This window comes from Neofelis nebulosa, chromosome 3, assembly GCF_028018385.1.
Source record: "Neofelis nebulosa isolate mNeoNeb1 chromosome 3, mNeoNeb1.pri, whole genome shotgun sequence".
NCBI classification, from domain to species: domain Eukaryota; kingdom Metazoa; phylum Chordata; class Mammalia; order Carnivora; family Felidae; genus Neofelis; species Neofelis nebulosa.
The window spans coordinates 83,186,792-83,197,608 of NC_080784.1; positions in this window are offsets into that span (position 1 = coordinate 83,186,792).

Here is a 10,817-nt window from a genome sequence, read left to right on the forward strand (position 1 = left end):
TTTTTTTTTTTTTATTTATTTTTGGGACAGAGAGACAGAGCATGAACGGGGGAGGGGCAGAGAGAGAGAGAGAGACACAGAATCGGAAACAGGCTCCAGGCTCCGAGCCATCAGCCCAGAGCCTGACGCGGGGCTCGAACTCACGGACCGCGAGATCGTGACCTGGCTGAAGTCGGACGCTTAACCGACTGCGCCACCCAGGCGCCCCAAGAATAAGGCCTTCTTGAGCAGAGTTTGCACAGGTTTTCAGAAGCAGCAACAAATCCTTGAAGCCTGACTTTTTCACCAACTCCTGGAGAGAGATACCAAGCAGTGGGTTCTCTTGGCTGGCAAAGAGGTGTGGCAAACATTCCAGATAACCCTCTCCCATGATCACTCTTATTCCATGGCATCTCTAGCATAACAAATTAGGAATTAAAAGGTTCTTTTCATACTAGTAGATCTCTATCTTTCAATGCCATGAAATACAGTCCTAAGACATTTCTTCTTAAGAAATGTTAACATGGGCTGTTACCCTGACATACAAGTTTACAAAAAAAATCATACTTATATTAGAATAGAAGTAATGTTGATACAAAGGATAAGCGACTGGGGTGCCTGTGTAGCTCAGTTGGTTGAGCATCTGACTCTTGATTTTGGCTCAGGCCATGATCCCAGGGTCATGGGATCGAGCCCTGTACTGGGCTCTGCACTGAGCATGGAGCCTGCTTGGGATTCTCACTTTCTCTTTCCCTCTCCCTCTCCCCACTTCTCATTCTCTCTCCTTAAAATAAAAAAAATTAAAAATTAAAAAAAATTTTTAAATAAACAATAAGCTACTTAAGCATCCATTTCCAGGATTTGGGACAGTCTAATTTGTAGTCATAGACTATAGTATTTTAGTGTGCTATTCATGATCATAGATTATAGGTACAGAAATAAAAACATGGAACAAATATAGGTCTCCATCTCTTCAAAAGATTTGAGTGCCTTTATTCTTTGCTCATTATAAGAAAATACAAACAGCCACACCTTGTGGTACTTCTAAGTTTGCTGAGACTTTTTGTTAATGGCATGTATCAAATAATTTTATAGTGGTTTTGTCCTCAGACAATGCTGACTTCAAATAGTGAAGAAGGTAACTTCCTCTGATGATGGACATAATGATGAATAGGGGTCAAAGGGAAGAAGGAGCAACATGTATTAATGGTGGAGTGGTCCAAACACAGGGACTGTGAATGAGGCACTCAAATCATAATGGATAGATAAATTGTGAAGTGAAAGATGCAGGGGCAGAGCAATGGACCAAATACATTACATTTGTAGTATGTGTATGTGTGTTTTAATCGTGTGCATGTATCTTCATTTCAAAACAAAACAAGAATGCACAAGGTTGCCCAGAAATGCAAGGCTCAGGTGTTTGGGGCACAGTCAAGTTCACCCAACCTACCATGGATGCAGTCTTTCAGGAGCAAGCCTGAAATAAATACACAAGTTTCATAAAGTTGAGGCTTAAATAGGTCCTCTGTAACCCACCTAGAGAGAACATGATGGCCCATAGGAAAGCCAAGGAAGAACAATGGGAAAACTGAAAAAGAAATGGGCATGATGGTACCAAGGAAAATGAGAGCTGAAAATTAAGAATTTATCCCCATTCAGGAGCAAGCTTCCAAGCTCAGTGTAAGTCTCTGTCTCTGTTAGGTCTTTCCGGAATAGTAGGAGGCTTTTCAGACTATCATGGCTAGACAACATTCTCCACTTGTCTCTACTTGCTCTGAAGCAAGTTTCTGATGATCACTTGGCTTCGTATGTATCTCGACCACAGAGACAATATGTCCTAATCAGCACAAGGAGGGTGGAATGAGGGGTGATCCTAGCTCACCTTGCAGGTGCACCATATTTAAATAAATAAATAAAAAGAAAGTCATTTGTATACAGACAAGATAATAGTGCTGAAAGAGTTTTTGTTTCCAAGCATTTCCTTCTATCAAGACAGCTAAATCATTAGGTATTCATTTAGCTCAGGGAAGATATGTGATAGCAGAAAACAGAGAAAAAATAGAAACTCCTTTAGCTTTGTGTTTCAAAGTCTAGCTGCTTAGAAGTAAAACCAAAGAGGAGGCAATCATAGCAAGGTTTGAGAACCATAAGGACAAGTCTTCCCCTATCTACCTTTGCTATCAACCAGAAAAGGATTTCTCCACATCTGGAGAAAGAAAAGAATTAAAAGAAAGGTAATAAGAAGATGGCAGCAGTGTGACCCTGAGAAAGGGAGCCGGTGCCTTCCTCTTCAGGCTGAGCACCGGGATGTGCATCAGAGCCCAATCTTCCACATGGGATTATGGAATTAAATAGCAGAAGACACTGTGCCCAACCCACTGGGTAGAATCTTGGGGAGGTAGCATAATATGACAGAAGAAATATCTCTGTGATCTGTGCAGGCAGATATCCTCAATGTCTAACTTTAAGCTATCATGATGGGGCAGCAACAGAATGAGTCTCATGTGTCCAAGGAAGGTAAAGAAATAGTTGGGAGGGATGAGCTAGATTTGAAGGATTACACAGATGGGAACAAAAGATGTCTCCATGACAAACTACATGGACCAGTTAGGGAGGAATAGATTTTCCCCTGGTTTCCTCAAGGAAGACCATATTTCCCCCTATCCTACGCTACCACCATCAATGCTTTGAACCACATAATCCATGTAATCATATAAACTGAAATAAACTGTGTAAAGTCAGAATGCAGAAATAACACCATGTAAGGGAGGGGATAGGAATCCAAACTAGCAGAATTAAGTGTCTGCCATCCTGATGCTCAGAATGTGAATTTAGCTGAGCTATGTAATAATAAAGTTGACATATTTCTTGGGCACCTAATTTTGTGGTCTTCGATTCATACCCCCTATACATATTATATACCTCAGCTTCCTGTGAGTTTGAGAGGTTGATCCAGAGCTATGGATGGCAAGTAATTAGGGGTGTTTGCAGTTGTCACCAAAACACATGTGTTTAGATAGTAATATGTAAACTCAAAAAGAGGATATTCAAACATCTTTCATTGTACTTCAGAGCTATGTACATGCAATGGGCTTTTGGAATGTCAATTTCCCCATTAGTTGAATAAAGATTTTAAAATCCATCATGTGGGGCTAATAGGAGGCTTCAATGTGACATGTATGTGTAATGCCAGGCCCACTGTCAGTGCTCCATAAATACTATTTTCCTCATTCCAGTATCATCACTTCTATTGACATCCATAGAATATTACAATTTCTAAGTTTATAGCTGGTTAGACATTAATTATACTTTAGGTTGGCTGCTTCATGATAGCATCTTAGCATCTTAATCTCATCAGTAAAATGTCCTCAAATCACATGGATTACTTCTGGGAAGGGTTTCTGTGGCCGGTTAGTCCCACCCACAGTGTGTGGTTTCCAGTAAGCTTCAATCAAAGAGAGTGTCCCCTCCCTGACCTGAGAATGCTGTCATTTCCCAGTCCTTTTTCCACAATCATCTCAGAGTCCATCTTTCAGGCGTTCTAACTTTCTGTCCCTTACACTTAAGATAAGCCATGATCTGCTTGCTCCAGGTCCAGGAAGTATGTGCTGTCCCATTGCATAACATCTCTTCCTAGGACTAGGTAAGAAGAAAAGAAGGGTATCAGTGCCGTGCATTTATATACGTTATTCCATTCGGTCTTTGCAATTATCACCATTTCATTGACAAAAAAAACTAAGGCTCAGAGATGCTAGTGATTTCCCCGGTGTCCAGGAGCCAGTAGGAAATAGAGCAAAACTGGAAGCTAAGTCAGAAAGGCTTCAAAGCTCATGCTCTTTTCACCACACAACTACACGTGGAGGAAAGGATGTGAATGGTAAGTATGATTTGTACCACAATGGTGATTGATTAGAGTCCATGGCAAGTAATTAGGGGTGTTTGCAATTGTCACCAAAACACATGTGTTTAGATAGTAATATGTAAACTCAAAAAGAGAATATTCGAACACCTTTCATTGCACTATCATCAAAACTCAGGTTGACATTTAGCTCTATAATAGTAAAAATAATGATAACAATGCTTTGTGTATGTCTCTTCTAAGTACTTTCACATCCATTATATGATTTAATTCTTTAAACATTCCTGGCAAGATACGCATGAAACACATCATTATTCCCATTCTTATGAAAAGGAAAACAGGTACAGATTTATTCCACACCCCCTGGCAATCTCAGAATCACAGAGCTGAAGTTCCAACTGATGTTTGCAGTACTCGTGGGTACTCAGAGTGAGGCTGGAGATATGGAGAGGTGTGACCTCTGTTTCCTTGAAATAGGAAATGAGGTGTACCAGCTAGGGCCTCAGCAGGAAACAGAAGAGTTGGTTAAGCTGGATTATTTGAGGAGACTTTAATAGAGAGACTACTTGCAAAAGAGTGCTCAACACGCAGGGAAACCACCAGACATAGTGTACTTCTCTAGTTTGCTTCCACCCATGGAAATAAATACTTACATCTTACTGTCTTCCCTCCTTCTCTGATCACTTGCTGGTGCTTCCTGTTGGCCAAATCCAACTGAAAGGCAGAGGCAAGAATACCTATTGATGTGGTCAAAACCGTTCAGCCTCCTGAGGCACAGAACAGGGAGCAAAGGCATAGAGTGGATTTGGAAGAGCAAATGAAAGGTATCCTGCACATAAGGATTTCTAGCAAGGATTGAGTCCACACTGGAACAGTGTGTTAGTAAGACTTCACCTTATGTGAAATGATTAAACAATAAAGAGGAGTTCCTGGACAGGCTTCAGGTGCAGTCAAGTCAGGAGACTTGTATTCTGTGAAGGTACAAAATATGTCCTTCTCAGTGTGCTAGCTGTGTACTCAGACTGCTTGACCACGTGATGGCAAAATGACTACGGCAGTTCCCGGTGCTGCATCTGCACACCACATTGACTGGAGAAAGAGAAGTTTCGTGTTTCAGAATTCCCAGTAAAAGTCCTGAGACTCACTGAGATTGGACAGTCTTGGGTCATATACTCAATTATGGACCAAACGTTATAGTTAAAATATGGAATGTACCAATTGGCTTAGCCTAGGTCAAGTGCTTCCCCCCTAGATAAAGAAATGAAATGGCTTTCCATAAACCATGTAGATTCCAGAACAGAAATTAGAGCTTTGTGGGATGGCTGGAGAGGCCACCAGGAAGTACCCACCCAAGTAGGATTGCCAACCTGCCACTGTCAGGAAAGGGAGGAGCCAAATGGGGCTAAGGAGTGTTTCAGTTCAAAGTGTAATCAAACAACAGAAGCCTAAAATGGATTAAATGGACAGGGTTTTATTTATTTCAGTCAGGGAAGCAACAATGAGTAGGCCATCAAATGCTGCTATAGTGGCTGCTCAATGATGCCCTTTGGAGCTCCTATTCCTTTCTTCTGATTACTACATAATGGTCAAAAGATGGCTTCTGTTCATTCAAGTTGAAAACAGGAAAAAGGGAAAGGACAAACAATGGTTTAAAGGGTGAAGAGTGTTCTCCTAAAGAGCTATTGCCTTTCTATTGGCAAATGGAAACCCTTTACTTCGTTGCCAGAACTATACTATGCGGCCACCTCTTAGCTGCAAAGGAAGCTCAGGAGTAGGGAATGTTTGAGTCATAGATGAAGGGAGAAGGGGGTTGGGAATTGTTTTGGAGAGCTCAACCATGGTCTCTGCCACAGGGGTGATTGCCTAACAGGACTGAAGAACCAGCTGAGGCTGGAAATCATAAATCTGTGGTGGAGCCAATCAGCAGGGAATCACCCACTCGACAATAAAATTGGTTAACTGGGAAAAAATGACAGTTTTATACTAAATTTCACCAATTCTGCTAACTCAGGAGAACTACGGGCCAAGTTTTCCTAGCAAAGAGGGCAGTGAAGCCAACCACACAGACAAAAAAGAAAACTGCTGGAACAATGGTGCTATCTCCTTTCCAGAAAAGTTAAGAGTTTTTCTGAATACATTTATAAATCAAAGCCTATACACAGTCTATATCATATACCAACACTAATACTGGTTAGTTTTTCAGAGAAGCTCATGCATCACAGGAGGACCTTTCTATCTAGTTTTAAGGACTACTAACAAGGTTTCAGTATTTGTGGAGATAAATCTAAAAAAAAAAAAAAAAAAAAGTTCATACTCTGGGGCTCCTGGGTGGCTCAGCCAGTTAAGTGTCCGACTCTCGATTTTGGCTCAGGTCATGATCTCACAGTTCATGAATTTCAGCCCCACATCAGGCTCTGTCTGACAGTACAGAGCCCACTTGGGATTCTCTCTCTCTCCCTCTCTCTTTGCCTCTCCCCTGCTCATGCTCTCTCTCTCTCTCAAAGTAAATAAATAAACTTTTAAAAAGTAGTTCATATTCTATTTAGGCAGGTCTTCAAAAGGAATCCCTTAGTATGCAGGTTCTCAACTTTTTTGCATTATCATTGAATACAATTTTTTTTATTTTATAAGAATCTAGGACAGAGCCACATACAAAGGTATATTTCATTGAATATAGCTTAATTAAATGAAGTTTGTGTGTATGATCATATAATCTAAATATAACTTTGCTCTCACCTTAGGACCCACAGTGACACATCTGAAAAATTTACAAATTCAGCTCCAAGAGGCTTGAAGAAACAAGTCAACCTTCTCTAGGTGCTCTGTAAGAACAGTTAAGAGAGTTTACCCCCCCACATAACACGTCACAATGTCCTCTCAAGTCCTACCTATTCCAGGAGAGTCACCCACATCCTTATTTATGTAGAAACATTCGCCCTCTCTTCTAGAGTCCCTCAGGTCAAAGTCTTGGCACATTTCTCCACCAGTACATCAAAGACTTGCCTGTCTTCCCAAGCAGGAAAGGACCTTCCTTCTTAAACAAAAGAGTAGGGAGAAAGATTGACAAAGGTCAAATCCTGGCTATGCCAAACTCTAGGCAATTGCTTAATATAGCTTCATAGAAAGTACTAGTAACTTCCCACCTTTAATAAATAATAAAAATATTGGAGCAAAAACATATTAATAATTTATTTTCAGGGCGCCTGTGTGGCTCTGTTGGTTAAGCGTCCAACTTCGGCTCAGGTCACGACCTCGCGGTCCATGAGTTTGAGCCCTGCGTCGGGCTCTGTGCTGACAGCTCGGAGCCTGGAGCCTGCTTCCGATTCTGTGTCTCCCTCTCTCTCTGACCTTTCCCCGTTCATGCTCTGTCTCTCTCTGTCTCAAAAATAAATAAATATTTAAAAAACTTTTTAAAAATAATTTATTTTCACATGGCACCTTATGGCAAAAATAACAAATGTCACAGATTTCACAGATCTTCAGTGTGAAACAGAAGAGAGAAATGTAGAGGGAAAGATAATGACTTAAAAGATACGGAGCAAGAGCAATAGTTAACATTTCGTTAGCAGGCCATGTGTAACTGGAAAGGTACTGCTGGAAATATGAGTTTTAAACTCTTGAATAAAAGAAATATGAGTTCTATTAAAAAATGAAATGACTCCCACTGTATAAGAAGAGTTATGCTTCATATAGCATATGAACTAATAAAGTTGCTTTGTGGTTTGTGGATATCCTTAAATATATTAATCATCAACAAGTAAAATAAAATGATTTCTATATCAAAACAAAAAATGATTAGCGCAGCTATTAAGCTAACCAATCAGTCCACCAATGACTGCTCTCAATCTCTACGATGCTTATTAACAACCGTGAGTAACGAATGCCTATATTCTAGTTTGGGTTCTTTGATTTGCAAGCCATGTGATTTTGGTTCAGCTATTTATTTATTTATTTATTTATTTTTTATTTATTTTTGGGACAGAGAGAGACAGAGCATGAACGGGGGAGGGGCAGAGAGAGAGGGAGACACAGAATCGGAAACAGGCTCCAGGCTCCGAGCCATCAGCCCAGAGCCTGACGCGGGGCTCGAACTCACGGACCGCGAGATCGTGACCTGGCTGAAGTCGGACGCTTAACCGACTGCGCCACCCAGGCGCCCCTGGTTCAGCTATTTAGCTTTCTCTGTGTCTCTGCTTTCTCGTCTGTTAAACTGTGAAGATATTATTTGTCCTATGTCTACTTCTCCACGTGCAGTGAGGATCAATCTAGGTAATGCTTGTGCCAGCATTCTGCAAATTGTGAAGTACAATCAAACCCAAAGTCCTACTATCATTAGTAATAGCGATAGATACTATTTACTGACTACTCATAGAGCATCTAGCAAGATGATGCTACACACATAGGATACATAATAAAATGTATGATACTCACTCTGAAATACTTATCCTTAGTATTACTCTCCAGGACAATAAAACATGCTCCTTGGAATGTTCATTAGTAGAAAATAGTGAGGAAGCAGGGAGTCAAAGAGTTTAAGTAACTCACTCAATTCCAGTTCTCAATAGTCTTGCATAGTAGAATTTTGAACTGATGCAGCTGATAGCATCAATATGCCATGCCATTTCCTTGGAGTTAAACCAGTGATGCTGCTGCTCTTCTTCTTCTTCTTCTCCTCCTCCTCCTCCTCCTCCTCCTCCTCCTTCTTCTTCTTCTTCTTCTGAAAAAGTTTATTTTTGAATGAGAGAGAATACGAGCCAGGGAGACAGAGAATCTGAAGCAGGCTCTGTACTGACAGCAGAGTGTCTGATGGGCTCGAACTCATGAACCCATGCGATCATGACCTGAGCTAAAGTCAGCCCCTTAACCACTGAGGCACTCAGGTGCCCCAAACCAGTGATGTTTCTACATACACAGGCAACAAATACGTGTTAACTGAATGAACAAAATAAACCCCAATGTTTCAAGTAGTTGGATCATAAAGAGATTCCTATGATTATTATTATTTTCTAAATGAGGAAAGGGAAAGAAATGTTCTCATACCTATAATAACTGTCATTATGGGGTGCCTGGGTGGCTCAGTCAGTTAAGTGTCTGACTCGATGTTGGCTCAAATCATGATCTTGTGGTTCATGAGATCAAGCCCTGTGTCAGGTTCTGCACTGATAGACAAAAGCCTACTTGGGATTCTCTCTCTCCCTCTCTCTTTGCTCCTCCCCTGCTCATGCGTACTCTCTCTCTCAAAATAAATAAATAAACATTTTTAAAAAAAGAGCAGACTTTTCCAGATAGACACTTGACTCATAAAAGACTAGAGTATAAATTTTAATTTCTTTTGTTGAAAATTTTTCTATTTATTTATTTATTTATTATGTGAGTGTGGAAAAGGGGCAAAAGGAGAGAGAATCTTAAGCAGGCTCCATGCCCAATGCAGAGCCCAACATGGGGCTAGATCCATGACCCTGGGATCATGACCTGAGCTGAAATCAAGAGTAGATGCTCAACCAACTGAGCCAGTTAGGTACCCCTATTTTGATGAAAATTTTCTAAAATATGCTAAGAAAAAAAAGTTTGAGGGCCAATTGACTAGGAATGGCTTTTGGATCCTCCCCTCCAAGAACTGAGTTGATCTGTCTTCTAAATTATCCTTTCCACTTCTTAGTACTTTTTTCTTTCTACTCACTGTCCCTGTGTCTCATATATGCAGCTGTGATATATCTCTACTACTTTCCCCCTTTTTCTCTCTTTTTGCTCTCTTTCCTCATTGAACATCTATTTCCTATGATCATCTATTTCTCTATGCTTTCATTGAAAATCTGGCTTTTTATTTACAGAGTCTACCTTTTCATTCAACTATCAAAGTAAATAATCACCATGAGTTGAACATGTTCCTGATATTTATTCATCTTTCTACTCAATTTCCTTGTTGCTTCTTGCCTGGGATCTGTCCCACCAGCAATAATGACTTTTTTAGGGACTCTAAATCCTCATTAGACTAAAGTGGGCTATTTGCACTTCCTGTCAATCCTTCCATATTTCATTACTTTACTTTCCCGATCTCAAGAAAGATCATCACACCTTATCTTTTCTCCTCAAACATTTGATGTCTCCTCCTCCATCTCAGCTGATGATCTCTCCTCTAATTTTTCTGAGCAGATAGAAGCAATATAAGAGCCCTGCCTGATCTCCTACCACCAAAGACCCTAACATGCCGGTGTCCATACCTATATGTCCTCTCCGCTCACTCTCTATGCTGTGTTCAGGGCTATTGCTTTTTCATGATCTTGCAAATCACTAATTGTCCCATTAACTATATTAGAATTCAAATCTTCTAATACATTTGTACTCCATGACTGTATTTTTCATTTACAAATTTTTGATCACCTTTTTTGTGTTTCATTTTTGCTTATATTTCTTCCATAATTTCTTCTTCTCGTTAGTAGAAGTTATGCATTTATCTCTTTGACCATCTCAATCATATTTATATTAAAATCTCATCAAACTTCTTCAGAAATAAAACTGATTCATCCAAAGTCAATTCACATTCAAATTGTTGATTCTGTTGGCTTTCTTTCTAAGCATTAAACCTATCCATGTGTTCTGGAATTTGGGTTTGCAAGCTCATATTGAAGCATTTAGAAGCTTTTAACATTTTTCTTCCTATCTCTCCCTAAGCTTTCAGCCATGAGCTCATCCCATTCTGTCAACAGACCTTCGATCAAAAGCCAAGTCTTCTAGTAGCAGCTTGGAATTCCTGCCCTAAGGTGATATCATGAATTCCACAGATCCAGTCACAGAACGATCAGGCAGCTTGGCCCAATTGTTTATTGTTAGATTGTAACTAGGTACCCCCATCTTCCTAGGTCCACAGCTTTCTAAAAGCCATGTCTTCTGGAGTTTTAATTTTTTTCAGCCTCAGTTTTGAGAAGGAAGGAGTTTTCAAACTGTAAATTTGGGTCCAGTTGCTCATGGAGGAATTTTA